Source organism: Meriones unguiculatus, chromosome 3, assembly GCF_030254825.1.
Source record: "Meriones unguiculatus strain TT.TT164.6M chromosome 3, Bangor_MerUng_6.1, whole genome shotgun sequence".
NCBI lineage: Eukaryota > Metazoa > Chordata > Mammalia > Rodentia > Muridae > Meriones > Meriones unguiculatus.
Genome location: NC_083351.1, coordinates 172745258 through 172758743, shown reverse-complemented (window position 1 = coordinate 172758743; position 13486 = coordinate 172745258).

Genomic DNA, 13486 nt, shown 5'->3' with positions numbered 1-13486 from the left:
TGCTGTGTTCCTAGGAGTGACAGCCCGTCACGCCCCGAAGGCAGCATTTCACAGCGCTCCTTTCCACCTTCCAGCTCTCACACGCTTTCTACCCTTGCTTTCTCTCTTATAGCCTTTAACAAATGCTTACAGGGTGTTAGGGAATATGCTGTCTCTGTGAATTAGTGGTTGTAGAGGTTCCTCCAATAGTTTTCACAAGCACTGAGTAGTTACCTAAGTTTCCAGTACCAGGCCTGGTATCCCTTTATTAAGCGGGTCTTAATTCCACTGACACAACAGTTGGTTACCACCAAGGTAAATGTGCCACTGATATATCCATAGGGTTAGGGTCACACAGTGGTCACCGATGTGATTCAAAGGTGGCACACGCTGGGTAGGACAGCTGGTTGCCTCTCTCTTTGGGAAGCTTATATGGGCATCTTATGGCACCATAAAATCTAGTCTTCAGGGAGGGAACATTCAGGTCAGTTCTAGAAAGCCTAGGTCTTAATGGAGCCACCAGGATGTTGGAGAGGCTAGGACCATAAGATGTCTGCTGGAGGATTGGAGTGATGGTTCAGCTGTTAACAGCACTGCCTGCTCTTCCAGAGGATCTGGGTTCAATTCCCAACACCTACACGGCAGCTCAAAACTATCTGTAACTCCAGTTCCTGGGGTCCAACACCCTCACACAGACATACATTCGGGCACAACACCAACACACAGGAAATTAAGATAAATAAATAATTTTTTTTTTAAAGATGGCTACTGGAAAAACTGAAAGCACGGAGTGGAGGTGACCCTATAGGAAGGTTATACATGCTTCAGGCAGCAGAGGTGGAGGGGTCCAGACACATCTGTCACGAACCAGATGCTGGACATACTGCTGCAGAGTTTGTTGTTTTCCCTCCTGGGTTTCAACCTTACTTTGGTCTGATTGTTTGTTGCTAAGCCCTATTCTTCCCTTTTAGAGGGGAAACATTTACTCTGTGTCATCATATGTTGGAAGCATGTAACTTTCTGATGTTATAAGAGCTCACGTTTAAGACAGTACCTGAGTCCCAAAAGAGACTGTGCTTAAGCTTTTGAACACCTTTGGAACTGTGAAAGACTATGGGCACTTCTGAAGTTGGACGGAATGCTCTTTGCATTATTTCATGGGCCTATGGTGGACAAGAGATGGAAGATTATGGCTTACCTGTGATATGTTTGAATGTCAGGTTGAGTTCTTATAATAACTTGGCAGGATCTAGAATCTTGCAGGAGACAAATCCCTGGACCTGCTCCTGAAGGATTATCTAGATTAGGTAAACTGAGGTGGAAAGCCTCACACTAATGGAGCCAAGGATGAGTTTGAACTTCTGGCCCTCCTGCCTCTGCTTTCTGAGTGCTGAGATTTCAAATAAACACTGTCATTTGGGGTTTACATGTTGCTATGGATCCAACCCAGGGCACTGTGCATGCCAGGACAGCAAACTGCCCACTGAGCTACATCCTACCCCTCATACTGCTGTTCTTTGTTTGCTTTTGTGTTGTTTTTCCAGATAGGGTTTCTCTGTGCAGCCTTGGCTGTCCTAGACTCACTTTGTAGACCAGGAGGGCCTCAAACTCATAGAGATCCATATGCCTCTGCCTCCCCCAGTGCTGGGATTACAGGTATGTGCCACCACACCAGGTTCATATTGCTATTGTTAGTAAAACTTTATTTTATTTACATTTATCTATTTATTGTTTTTCCAGGCCGGGTTTCTCTATGTAGCCCTGGCTGTCCTGCAACTTGCTCTATAGACCAAGTAAAACTTGAACTCTGAGATCCACTGGCTCTGCCTCCTGAGTGCTGGGACTGAAGGCAGGCGCCACCACACCCAGCTATTTATTTACCTCTAAACCCATCAGAACTATCCCCTCCAGTTTGTTTGAGATTTACCATAAACTACTGAAGACTACCGAATTGCCTTTGGTCCCCTAGTAAATTAGGTGGCAATAACTTGCCTCTCTGGATTCCACAGGAGACACAGACATGCACTCAAATGTTCCCAGGTCCTCTGGGAGTTTTTTGCTTTAACTTTTATCAATGTAGTAACCTACAAATATTACATACTATACAGATGAGCTCGCTGAATTGTCGTGATCAGATTAAGAAAGACCCAGGGCAGTAACTAGACACACCTTTGGATGTATCTGTGAAGTCTTTCGCAGACGGGAATAATGGAAGGGAAAAGAGCCACACTGGAAGTCGGTGGCACAGTCCCTGGACTGAACAGAAAGGGAAAAAGCAGAAAGCTATCTGCTTCCTGAGCCAGGATGTCGTGGACCACACTGCCAAATACTCCTGTGGGCAGGAAGTCATCTGCTGCCATGCCTTCCCCTAAGCCGAAAGAAACTTCTTCTCATCCCTTAAATTGCTCATTTCAAATCACAGCAGCAAGAAAAGTACCAGGTACACATGCATACCACCTCGTTTGCACTCACAGCTCGGTGATGCCAAGCCAGTTCCCTAGCCTTCAAATCACTGAGCCAGTGAGTTGGACCTATTACCTGTCTGTGTCTTGCTAGAATGAGCATCTGGCAGTCTTGGCCCATTGTGGAATTAGAATTAGAATGAATGTGTAGCTTTTCTGGGGAAAAGGTTAAATTAATGTCTGCTCCCAAACTGCAAAGACACCAACAATGAAGGGAATGACTCATTCAAGCTGGTGGACAGGGCTAGAAAGATGGCTCAGAAGCACTGTCTGCTCTTCCAGAGGTCCTGAGTTCAATTCCCGGCAACTAGATGGTGGCTCACAACCATCTATGATGAACTGGTGCCCTCTTCTGACATGCAGCTAGAGCACTCATACATAAATAAATCTTCTCAAAAAAAAAAAAAAAAGATATGGTCAAGCCAGTGAGCATATGTTTACCTGTTTACCCTTTGCTGAGGGCAACAACACATAGCTACCTTGTCCTCAAATTCACTAACACCCACCAGCCTCCAACAGGCTGCAATTTCGTGTTGCCCCAAGTCTACAGGAAAGCCTGGGTTGAGGGAGACACCTAGAATTGAAGTAGTAGTGGGAACTACAGGCTCCCCACGGACAAAAACCAGTGTGTGGGAAGGTGTGCCGGCTGCTTTTATGGCTACTCGACCCAAGCTGGAGGCAATCTGAGAGGAGGGAAGCCAATTGAGAAAGACTGAGCTGCGGACAGACAAGCCTGTAAGGCATTTTCTTAATTAGCGATTGATGAGGCTTCCTTCAATGGACTGTGCTTCAGGGCGTGTGAGGCAAATAAACCCTTTTCCTTTCCAAATGCTTCTGGTCTTGTCCTGTCATGTTATTCCGTGTTGTTGTTACATGTCTTGGCAGTAATAAGCCTGAGGCAGAAGGTTGCATGTTTATGTGCACTCCATTGCCTTTAGCTGTGGTTCCGTTACTCTTGGTAAGGGCAACTTGTTTTATCGCAGCTGGACACACAGAACAGCTACGTGGTAGCTTGCTGCAAGGCACACTCACTCTAGGTAGGGTTCAGATTATTATTCTCACTACAAAAAAACGATTTACATTTGTTTCTTGTTGTAAACGGTGATTAATATTTACTATTGATCTATCTTCTGGTAAAGCTTGCTGTTAATCTTAAACAGCTGTATACCCAAATCACAACACAGACGCTGGGAATTTCTTTAGTTAACCTAGAGCACAATGCTGGGCAATAGTTACTCCCTCCTAAACCTCCAAACCCTCATAGTTTCCTAACATTTAGATTTTACCCATTATACTTGTTTGTGTGTGTGTGTGTGTGTGTGTGTGTGTGAAATATTATGTCCAGTCCATCTCCACGTAGTTCCAAGAGCTGTCCTCCAACTCTGCTCTCCTAGCTCTCTCCCAAGCTCTGCTCTCTCACCCTCTCTCCTCCCACTCCTTTCCTCCCTCTGGCTCCTCCCACTCATTTCCTGCCCTCTGGCTCCTCCCATCACTCAACATTATGTCTAGTTGCTTTATTTTGGCCTGATTACACAAAGTTGAGACAAGATGCTTAGAATAAGTATCACAATGCAATATCCTGATTGAAACCAGAGAGTGTGTGGGGTGGGGAGAAATTAGCATTTGAATGAACAAGGGTAAGGTGTATACATTTGAAAGAACATTATACCAACAGTTTCTATTTAAATCTCTTGTCTGTGTGTGCAGGTGTGTGCGCAGTGTAAATGTTGCAGGATAGTTGACAGCATTGCGAACCCCAAGGTTTGAACTGTGAAAACCTGTTTCCAGGTTTAGCCCTAGCACTCACCTTTAATCCAAGAGCTCTCTGTGCATAGGATTCAAGTAACCAGATGGCAGAAATTGAGCAGAAAGGAGGGACATTGAGAAAAGAGTATTTAAAGCAGCATGGAGAAGAAAGAGCTTTTGGCTTTTAGTTTTTACCTTTTTCCTCCTGGGCTGTCAGCTGAGCTAGCAAGCTTTGAGCTTTTGGTTTTTAGCTTTTAGGGTTTGGCTTTTTTCCTCTGGGACATGAACCGAATAGGAAGGTCAGCGGGGAAAGCAGGCCTGGGCTCTGCACACTCCTGGGGAGTGCTTTAGAAAAAAAAAAAAAAAGGAGAAGAGAAATGTCCACTTTTCTGAGTAAGAAAGTGGGCAAGCCTTGTGATGGACATTGTGACAACAGCTGCAAGGGCTGTTCTGAAAAGGGGGCTTCTGGGAAGGAAAAGTATATTACTTCAATAGGAGGAATTGTGAGACAAAATACAAACTTGTCTATTCACAACAGACCAAAGTACAAATAACAGCAAAGTGCAGCTTGGTCAATTATGAGTTTTATTGTGGTTAGTTACAGGAGAAGAAATGATTTGGACAGTTGCATCAAGGCTCACTTCTGCATGGCTGACAGCTCACAAAGCTGGGAACCTGGAGCACCCTGCACAGGCAGGGAGGGGTCTAGTCACTCTGGTGGGTTTCAGGAACTTCCTGAAGCTATTTAGAGTCGTTAGCCTTACTGCTTAAGGAACTTCCCTGCAGGATAGATGGAATGTTTCGGTTTCTGAGGAAACTGCTACACAATAAGGAGGGTGCAGTGGGGGCAAATTTTTTTTCTTCTATTTCCTTTTGGGCAGCTTAGAATGCCAGGTCTGTACCCAGAGCTAAGATGGAACTTAGAACAAAGCTGTATACCTCTGCTTCCACATATGGTAATCTAACTTTTAAGGAATGGTTTGCATCTCTAGTGTTATCAGGGAAACAGGAGGGTCCAAAATTTCAGCAGTGTAAGGCTACTTTAGCAAGTTTTTGTTGTTTTCTTTTTGGTTTTGTTTTATTTTGTTGTTTTTTTGAGACAGTGTTTCTCTGTGTAGCCTTGGCTGTCCTGAACTTGCTTTGTAGACCACACTGGCCTTGAACCCACAGAGATCTGCCTGCCTCTCTATTTTTTTGTCTGGGATTACAGGCCTGCACCACTGTGCCCGGCTTACTTTAGATGTTTTATGAAACATGTACTTGCTGGGTGGTGTGGAGCCGGTTCTGCTGAGTACCTATTTTACTTTGTGATGCCTAGCAAGATGTAGCATGGATAATAACAACCATGAGCCACTTCACAGTTTACAAAGTGTTTTTGTTTCTGTTATTTTAGGGATTCTCACCACACCCACCAGGTGCAATAGGCAGAAATAACTGCTGCCTGTTTGAAGTCAGCCTGACTCACTCTCCTAGTTAAAGGCTGGATCGAAAAATAGAGTTCAGCTAAAGCTTCAACGGCTTGTTCTATCAGGTGAAGAGAGCTTCAGCATGCAGAGTAAGACTCGAGAGGAAGGACACGCAGTCGAGACTGCAGCATCTGAAACCCAACAGCCCATTTCTCAGCCATTGGAGTGATCAGTCAGTCCAGGTCTCCACCGAGTGGGCAGTGTTATTTATTTAAAGAAATAAACCTCCCACGTGGAACCGATCTCGTGGTGTGATTTGTGAACCCGCTGTGTAATCTTCACAGGCACACGTTTCCTAACATTGGTGCATTTTGGCCAGGATAGGTCCCCTCCAGTGGGCACACCGAGCAGGGAGTGCTGGCACCCCGTTAGGGCTTCTAGAGACCTATTTTTCTCCAAATCCGCCCGAGATCTCCACTTTCTGGCTACCAGATCGCTACCGAGGCATCCAACACCAGAAGGATTGGTGAGTTTCCCTTTTGGTCAGCATAAACGTTTCTCTGGGCAAAGAGAGAGTGACCATTGAGAGTCCAGCACCTCCCCACTGCTCTTTGAGGTGGGGGAACCCCCAACAACTATCTTTACTGACTACGGTTGATCCCTATTGCTAGACCCCATCTTTATTAAGGCCTCAGTTTCCCCTGGGAGAGCTTTCTACACATGGTTCCTCTCTCTACCTGCTCTTGCAGAAAGCCCTAGTTAGGCAGAACAGTGTTCTCTCGGCTTCTGTTCCCCAGTCCCTGGCCAAAATCTGACGAGATATTGGATCAGAAGGACCCCTCTTGTTAGAGTCGCGCCTTTTTTTGGGACACTATTAAAGGCCACGTCTCTCTCGCCTCCCAATGGGGAACGCCCAGAGTACGCCGTCTGTTCCCTCAGCTTCTCCACTGGGATGTCTTCTAGAAAATTTTAAGACTTTGTGTTTACAACCACAGTTAAAAACTTCTAAACTCATACGCCTCTGTAATAAAACTTGGCCTACAAACTCTTTAGGTAAGGGTCCAAATTGGCTGATTAATGGCACGTTAAATCCCAGTCTTTTATGGGATCTTCTTAACCATTGTCAGCAAACTGGTAAATGGAAGGTCCCTTACATTCAGGCTTTCTTTCTCCTTCGCTCTAAACCTCCTCTCTGTTCCTCCTGTGCTCCTACTAAACTCCTCCTAACCATAAAACCTCAATCTAAGGAGTTCTGCCTTTGACCCAGCGGATAAAGTTCCGCCTGCTGCACCGCCACCGCCACCACCTCTGCGGCCCAACAGCACTCCGAGACGCGGAGACACACAGTGCAGGAATCGACTTTTCAGAACTTGGTAGGGAGTTTGCAAAATTTAAAATTCCCTTGGGATCCCTGGGTGCGGCCATCTTGGCTTTGGGAAAAAATGGACAGGACCTTGGGTTTCATCAGAGGCTTCCACGTGGCCTGCGCCATCTTAGAGTCCGGCAAAGAGGCCCCGTCTCCCACGCATCGTTCTCCAGCTGCCTCTCCATGCGCTCCCCCACCCCCTTTCCCAAGCGGCTTTCCCATGGTCCTTCTACTTCCAAGCTCTCTCTTCTTGATTTCTATACTCCACTATTTTCAAATGCTTTATATAATCTATATAATTTTCTCATTGGGTTTACGTTTATAAGCCTTAACCATAATTAACTGTTTATCTTGTCTTTTAGGCCAACACTAAGCCTCATTTCAAGTTGGTATGGATTTTTATAAAAATTCAAAGTTACATTTTACTATTTTATGATTTAATCCTGCTTCAAAATAAATTTTATATAATAATAAAATTTCAAAGTTACAAATATCTGTTCAAATTGAGTTGGTTTAAAATATAAGACTATTAAATTGCTTTATACTCTTCTGCTTAGGGATTCATTGTTACATACAAATTGTTTATCAATATTTTAAATTAAGATCTATTAATTTTAGAGGTATTCATTTATATTAAAACTGGGTCAATTTACTGTATCTCTGCTATCAAAAGGTTAATATAAGCTTTGTCTTGCTCTCTTAAAATGATGTTATTAATCTGTAGTATAGCCTTAGACTATTACAAGCTATAAACCTTTATATATTAAATCATACAAAAACTCTTCTGCTCTCACTTTAAAAAATTATATTCATGACTTTTAAGATTCTAACTTATCAAGGACAAAACCTAAAGTCCTAATATTTAATGGTCCAGAGATAAAGAGGGTGGAGCTATGAGTTTGCGATCATTTTTGTTTAGGTCTATCAGTTATGTTCAGTCCACTGATTAGTGCTAAATTCGAAGCTTTTTACTGTTCAATTTTAATGCAAGTGGTAGGAGCAGCAAGATTTGCTAGCCTCTCTATAAACTGTATCTGATTAAAAGGTTTGCTTTGATTTTAGTTCAGAAAGAGCAGATTTAAAGTTATGCTAACAACTGCAGTTAGTTAAGATGTTGAGCTATACCTAGTGTCTTTTTTTAGGTTTTTTAAGGTTAAGCCTAGGACGGGTAACTAAAGTTGCCTTTATAAATCTACTTAAAATATGGTTCTAGATAGCATTCTGTTTTATAGGACACAGTTTGGAGCAGATGATAAAGACAGACAAAGTAATTCAGATATGCTGGCCCTCAAGCTTGTCAGAGATCTGATGAACATGGTCTCACTGCAATTTTTGATAAACAGCTGAGGATGGTCATTGAGTCACCAAATAGGAGTTGGTAAAAAGTGAGTCGTCCCGAAGGGCTCTAAACCTAGACCTAGGTGCATTTGGAAGCTGCTGGCATTCCCGCAAGAGGTTTGCATAGCCAAAAAGTCTGTTCTGCCAGGTGACATTTTGAAATGCAGCCAAAGTGGATGCTAGTCCTGCTGCTGCAACATGCCAAAGCTGGCTGCTGGCAAACTGGCCTTTGGAAGTCAAAATGCTCCCAAGCAGGCTTGTCCTCTGTGCCCAGCCATGGAGGTTCAACCAGCACAAGAGCACAGACACTTCCAGCCTTCTAGCTCGTTGGCCTGGCGGAGGACAGATGGCTCCTTGACTTAGCAACCTCCACAGCTCTCACACAGGTCTGTTTTGACCTCAAAATGAAGCCCCATGGACATATTGCCAACTTCTGTGTTGGGAGACTTCAGGTACCTTCCCAGTTCTCTTTATGTGCAAGAGACCAGGCCTTAAGCCTAAGCAATAGAGCTGCTATTTTCAGGCCTAAACACAGTCCAGACTCAAGAAACAGGCCTAGATAAAGTCTTTTACTATCCCTTTAGCTAAAGGACAATAAATGTTCATAGCAGTTTCAACTATGTCTCATGGTAAATAACTAAATACAAAGGTCCCTCTCAAAAAACATATTTGAGAGATGTCTTAAGGTTAATAAATACAAGTTATACATATTTGAGTCTTAAAAAACATCTTAAGGTTGGCAAACGTAAGTTATACATGTATGAGAGTCTAAAAATGTGTCTTAAGGTTGGTAATGCAATTTATAAATATTTGAGGGTTCTAAAAATGTTTTAAGGTTGATAAACGCAAATTATAAAGGTTACAAGGTCTAAGGTAATCTAAGGTATCTTAAATAGGTAAAAAGGCTTAATATTTCTTCCTGTTGTTATGCTACTGTTGTATTGACTGTCCAGAGTTTTGACCTTTATCAGTAGGACTCTAATTTATTAATCTAACTCTAATACAAAAACATTCCACTATACCACTATGCCACTATTATGGTCCTAAGCTCAAGATTGTAAGCCTCCATAATGTCTGTGCTTATACTAAAGGTTAAGATCAAGTAAGTTTCCCTTTTACTTCATAAAAGGCTTTTGCCTTTTCAGAGTTCACCTTAAAAAGTACTTATGCCGTTAACACATATGTATGTCTACTGCCTTTTTCTCAATGCACAGTACAATTGTGATACTAACACGTCTAAAGTTTTATCTCCTTCTTAAAACTTAAAAGTAATTCTTGTAAGCTGCAAAAAGTCCACCTAAATCCACCTCTCAGGTCAATTGGACTCCAGGTAAGTACTACACTTATTGCCTATCTCAAAAGGTAGGACTCCTCCCTTTTCCCTGGTTTTGGGACTTCCTTTCCTGGCTACCAGACTGCTATTTACTGCATGCAACACTGACTAGATTGATGAGTTTACTCCATTTTCTCAGCATAAACGCCACTCTTGGTAGGGGAAGCTTGACCACAGAGCTCTGGCAACTTCCTACTATCTTTTGAGACGAAGGGACCCCCCTCAGCCGTAGCCTTAATTGTCTAGGTTTGACCCTCTATGCTGACTTTCATTTTAGGGCCACACTCTCCCTTGGGCGGTATGCCCCCTCTACGTGTTCCTTCCCCCCCTCACTCGCACGCTCGCTCACTTGCTTGCTCATGGGAAGGTTCCCCCTCGAACACGGTTCCTCTACTTCTCTACCCCCAATGGGAGATGCCCAGACACCCGTCCCTCCGACAGGCTGGAGAATTTCAGGTTTCTACACCTAGTGCCAGCTGGCACTAGGGCCTCTAAGTTTACATGCTTCTGTAACCAACCTCACTTCAATGACAGATCAAAAACAAAGCCTTCTTTAAATATTGCCAGTGAGGGGTAAATAAAGGTCCCCCAGGTAGACAGAGGTTCCCATGTACAAGCCTCATCGATCCAAACCTTTCAATGTATATCTACAGGATTTTCTCTCTACTCAACTTTATCTTTCACCTATATCTGTGTTTCAGTGTCCTGCCAGACACAGATGTTTCCTATAGCCACAACAGCACCAAATCAGCTGCAGGTGTTCAACTCTGACCTCACAGACTTCCAACAAGCTGGACCTGCATCTTCCCTCCCAGCCATGGATGTTCTTGCAGACCCTGGACAGCATCGAAGCAGCCTATTCTTCCTGGAGTTGGCCAACATTTCAGCCTTTTGACCTCCCTACAGCGCCCCCCAGTGTCAGCAGGAAGTAGCCAGAAGAGAATCTATGCCCGTTGTTCACTTGTTGTTAACAAAAGGCTGAAATGGTGTGCTTCAGGACCAGGACAAACGGCAGGCATTTGTGAAGACACCCAGACCACCTGCTGACCGCCTGGAACTACCTGCGCATGCCCTGGGTCACCCTATAAGAGAATTCCTGGAGCACTCTCTCTCTCTCTCTCTTCCTCTCTCTTTGACCCCCTTCTCCCTTCCCCTAATAAACCTCCCACGTGGAACCGATCTCGTGGTGTGATTTGTGAACCCGCTGTGTAATCTTCACAGGCGCAGGTTTCCTAACAGCCTTTTAAAGGGCAAGGTAACCACGCCTTCCAGGTGTGGCCGCCTGGCTGGCGACACATGATGACATAGACCTGTCTCTGAACTCCTGTCTGAGGGCTTCAAAGACAGAGCTGCCAGGGGTCAGTAAACTCCTTCCCTCTCCGTCTTGTCCCTGGTTCTTCCTCCGGAGAGTTGACTTATATTGTCTTTACAGGGATGAAGCAAGATTTGTCCAGGCTTACTCATAGCCCTGTGAAACTATTCACTTGTAAGCTTTGGTAATAAAATCATGTATAGTCTCCAATGAAGCGGTGATTTATAAAATTGGGGCTGGAGTTCAGTGGTGAAGACCTCCAGCTGCTCTTCTAGAAGACCCAGGTTTAATTCCTAACACCCACATGGCAGCTCACCGCTGTCCATCGGAACTCACGATCCAAGGGATCTGGTGCCCTCTTCTGGCCTCTAGGAGCACTGCACCAGCAGGTGGCGCACAGATCTTATTCAGAAAGTAAGAACTAGTAATAAAATAACTGATGACTCCCATAATCTTTATCCTGAAAAGTTTCAATGCTTGGCATTTCCCCAGTGCTTCTGATTAATTTCATCTACAGGGTCTAGGAACAATTTGGCTCTTTTAATTAATAATTAATTAATTAGTACTTTTTTTTTTTTCCTGTGACAGTGTTGTGAGCTTTACCCATTCCCTGAGCAGGGAGGGATTACCCAGACTATCCTGTGAACACTGGTGTGGGATTGTCTTGATTGTTAGTTCATGTGAGAGGGCTCAGCCCACTGTGGCTGGCACTGTTCCTCTAGGCAGGCCTTCCTACCATCAGCCTGCCAGCAAGCAAGCCAACCAGCAGTGTTCTCTTCAAGCGCCTGCCCTGAAGTCCTTCCGTGGAGGGCTATAATGTGCATGTGTGTATACACTCTTTCCTTCCCCAAGTTGCCTTTGCTCAGAGTGCTTTTCTGGTTTGGTTTGGTTTCCGTTTATTTTTTCCAGACAGGATTTCTCTTTGTAGCCCTGGCTGTCCTGGAATTGGATCTGTAGACCAGGCTGTCCTTGAACTCAGAGATCTGCCTGCCTCTGCATAAGCCACCACGCCTAGAGGTCAGAGTGGGTTTTTGTTTGTTTGTTTGTTTTGTTCTGTTTCATCACAGCAACCGAGGTGAAGTTAAAGCAGGTGTTCTTTTACGTATCCTCTTGCATTTGCCTCCCAAACAGCAGGGGCTGCCTAAGTTCCAACCACTCCAGCCTTATAAAAGCCACTCACACTTTTTAAGTCAGTTTACTTTTCGTGTGGGGGCCTGCTTGAGTGTCTGCACCTGGTACCCTTTGAGGCTAAAACAGGACCTGGCTGGACATTTTCATCCTCAAAACCGAGTCCTCAAACCTACTTCTAAAGTAGCTTTTGGTCAGGGTGTTTTTCTGGTTTGGTTTTGTTTCTGTTTTTTTTCTTTTTTTCAGGCATGCATACACACAAGCATCCTACATAGAGACTCAAACAAACAAACTTTTTTTTTTTTATGGAGTCTCTTAGGGCAGGGCAAAAACCACTCTTTCATAGAACGTGGGGCAACTTAGCGAAGTTCACATCTGATCTCAACCCCCAAATCTCATGTTAGTGTGAGAATTGTCAAAGAGGGGTCTTTTCTATCAAGGACTGTGAACCTTGTGTTCAGGACAAGGAGCTCAAATCTTCTTAACTTCAGTGAGCTCAGATGAGGCCCAAGAATCCTGCTTATTTGGTGTCCTAGGGAGACTCCAAAAGGCAAGATAGTTAGGAAGTGGAGGAAACAGGAGAAAGGGCTGTCCTCGTTCTCCTGGTTCTGATTTCTATCCCTTGCTTGATGGCACGCAGGAGATTTTCACACAACACTATAGGCCACTGAAGGAACTGTCCTCAACTTCTTAGTGACATCACAAACGTGACTGCCAGTGTGGCTGCTGAGCTATGATTTAGGTCCTATCTCCTTGCAACCTGTGTTTAGACAAGAATCCATTTGATCAACATCGCATCTCTCTTGTAGTGTAACCAGGGTTTTTAGAGCAAACGCAGGCCTCCAGCAGCCCTAAAAGGGCTGTTTTGTCCATCCATCCCAATATACCACTTAAAACTACATCAAGTAGGACTACAAGATACACAGCAAGAAGAGGAGGAGTTTTTCAGTGGCACAATTGGGAAGAGAAACAGAGTATTGATCCCAAGTTCATCTTCAGGGAACAGAAAGGAGATTTAGGTTTAAACAGGGGAAGAACGAGGCAAGCGGCAAGGCATGTGCATTAGCAGGCCTGGCCTAGGTGCTGTCCCCGATCCGGTTTCTCTTCCAATCCTGCTGACTGGTCTCAACAAGTCTCTTCACTTAAAGGAGAAAAGGTTGTTGTTGAGAGATGATTGGTCCTGCTGTAGGATGAGGCCTTGTCCTTATAGATAACTGTCCTTACCTGTGGTGTGGTTGAGTAGCTCTGACCTGCAAAGCTTTGCTATTCCTCAAATCCAAGGTGACTCAAGAAAAGAGAGAGAGAGAGAGAGAGAGAGAGATTTATCTCCGTGTCCTCAAAGTAAAGGAGGAGACAGATGCACAAAACAAACAATAAACAAACAAACAAAAATCCCAGCAGAAATGTCAAGCTGTC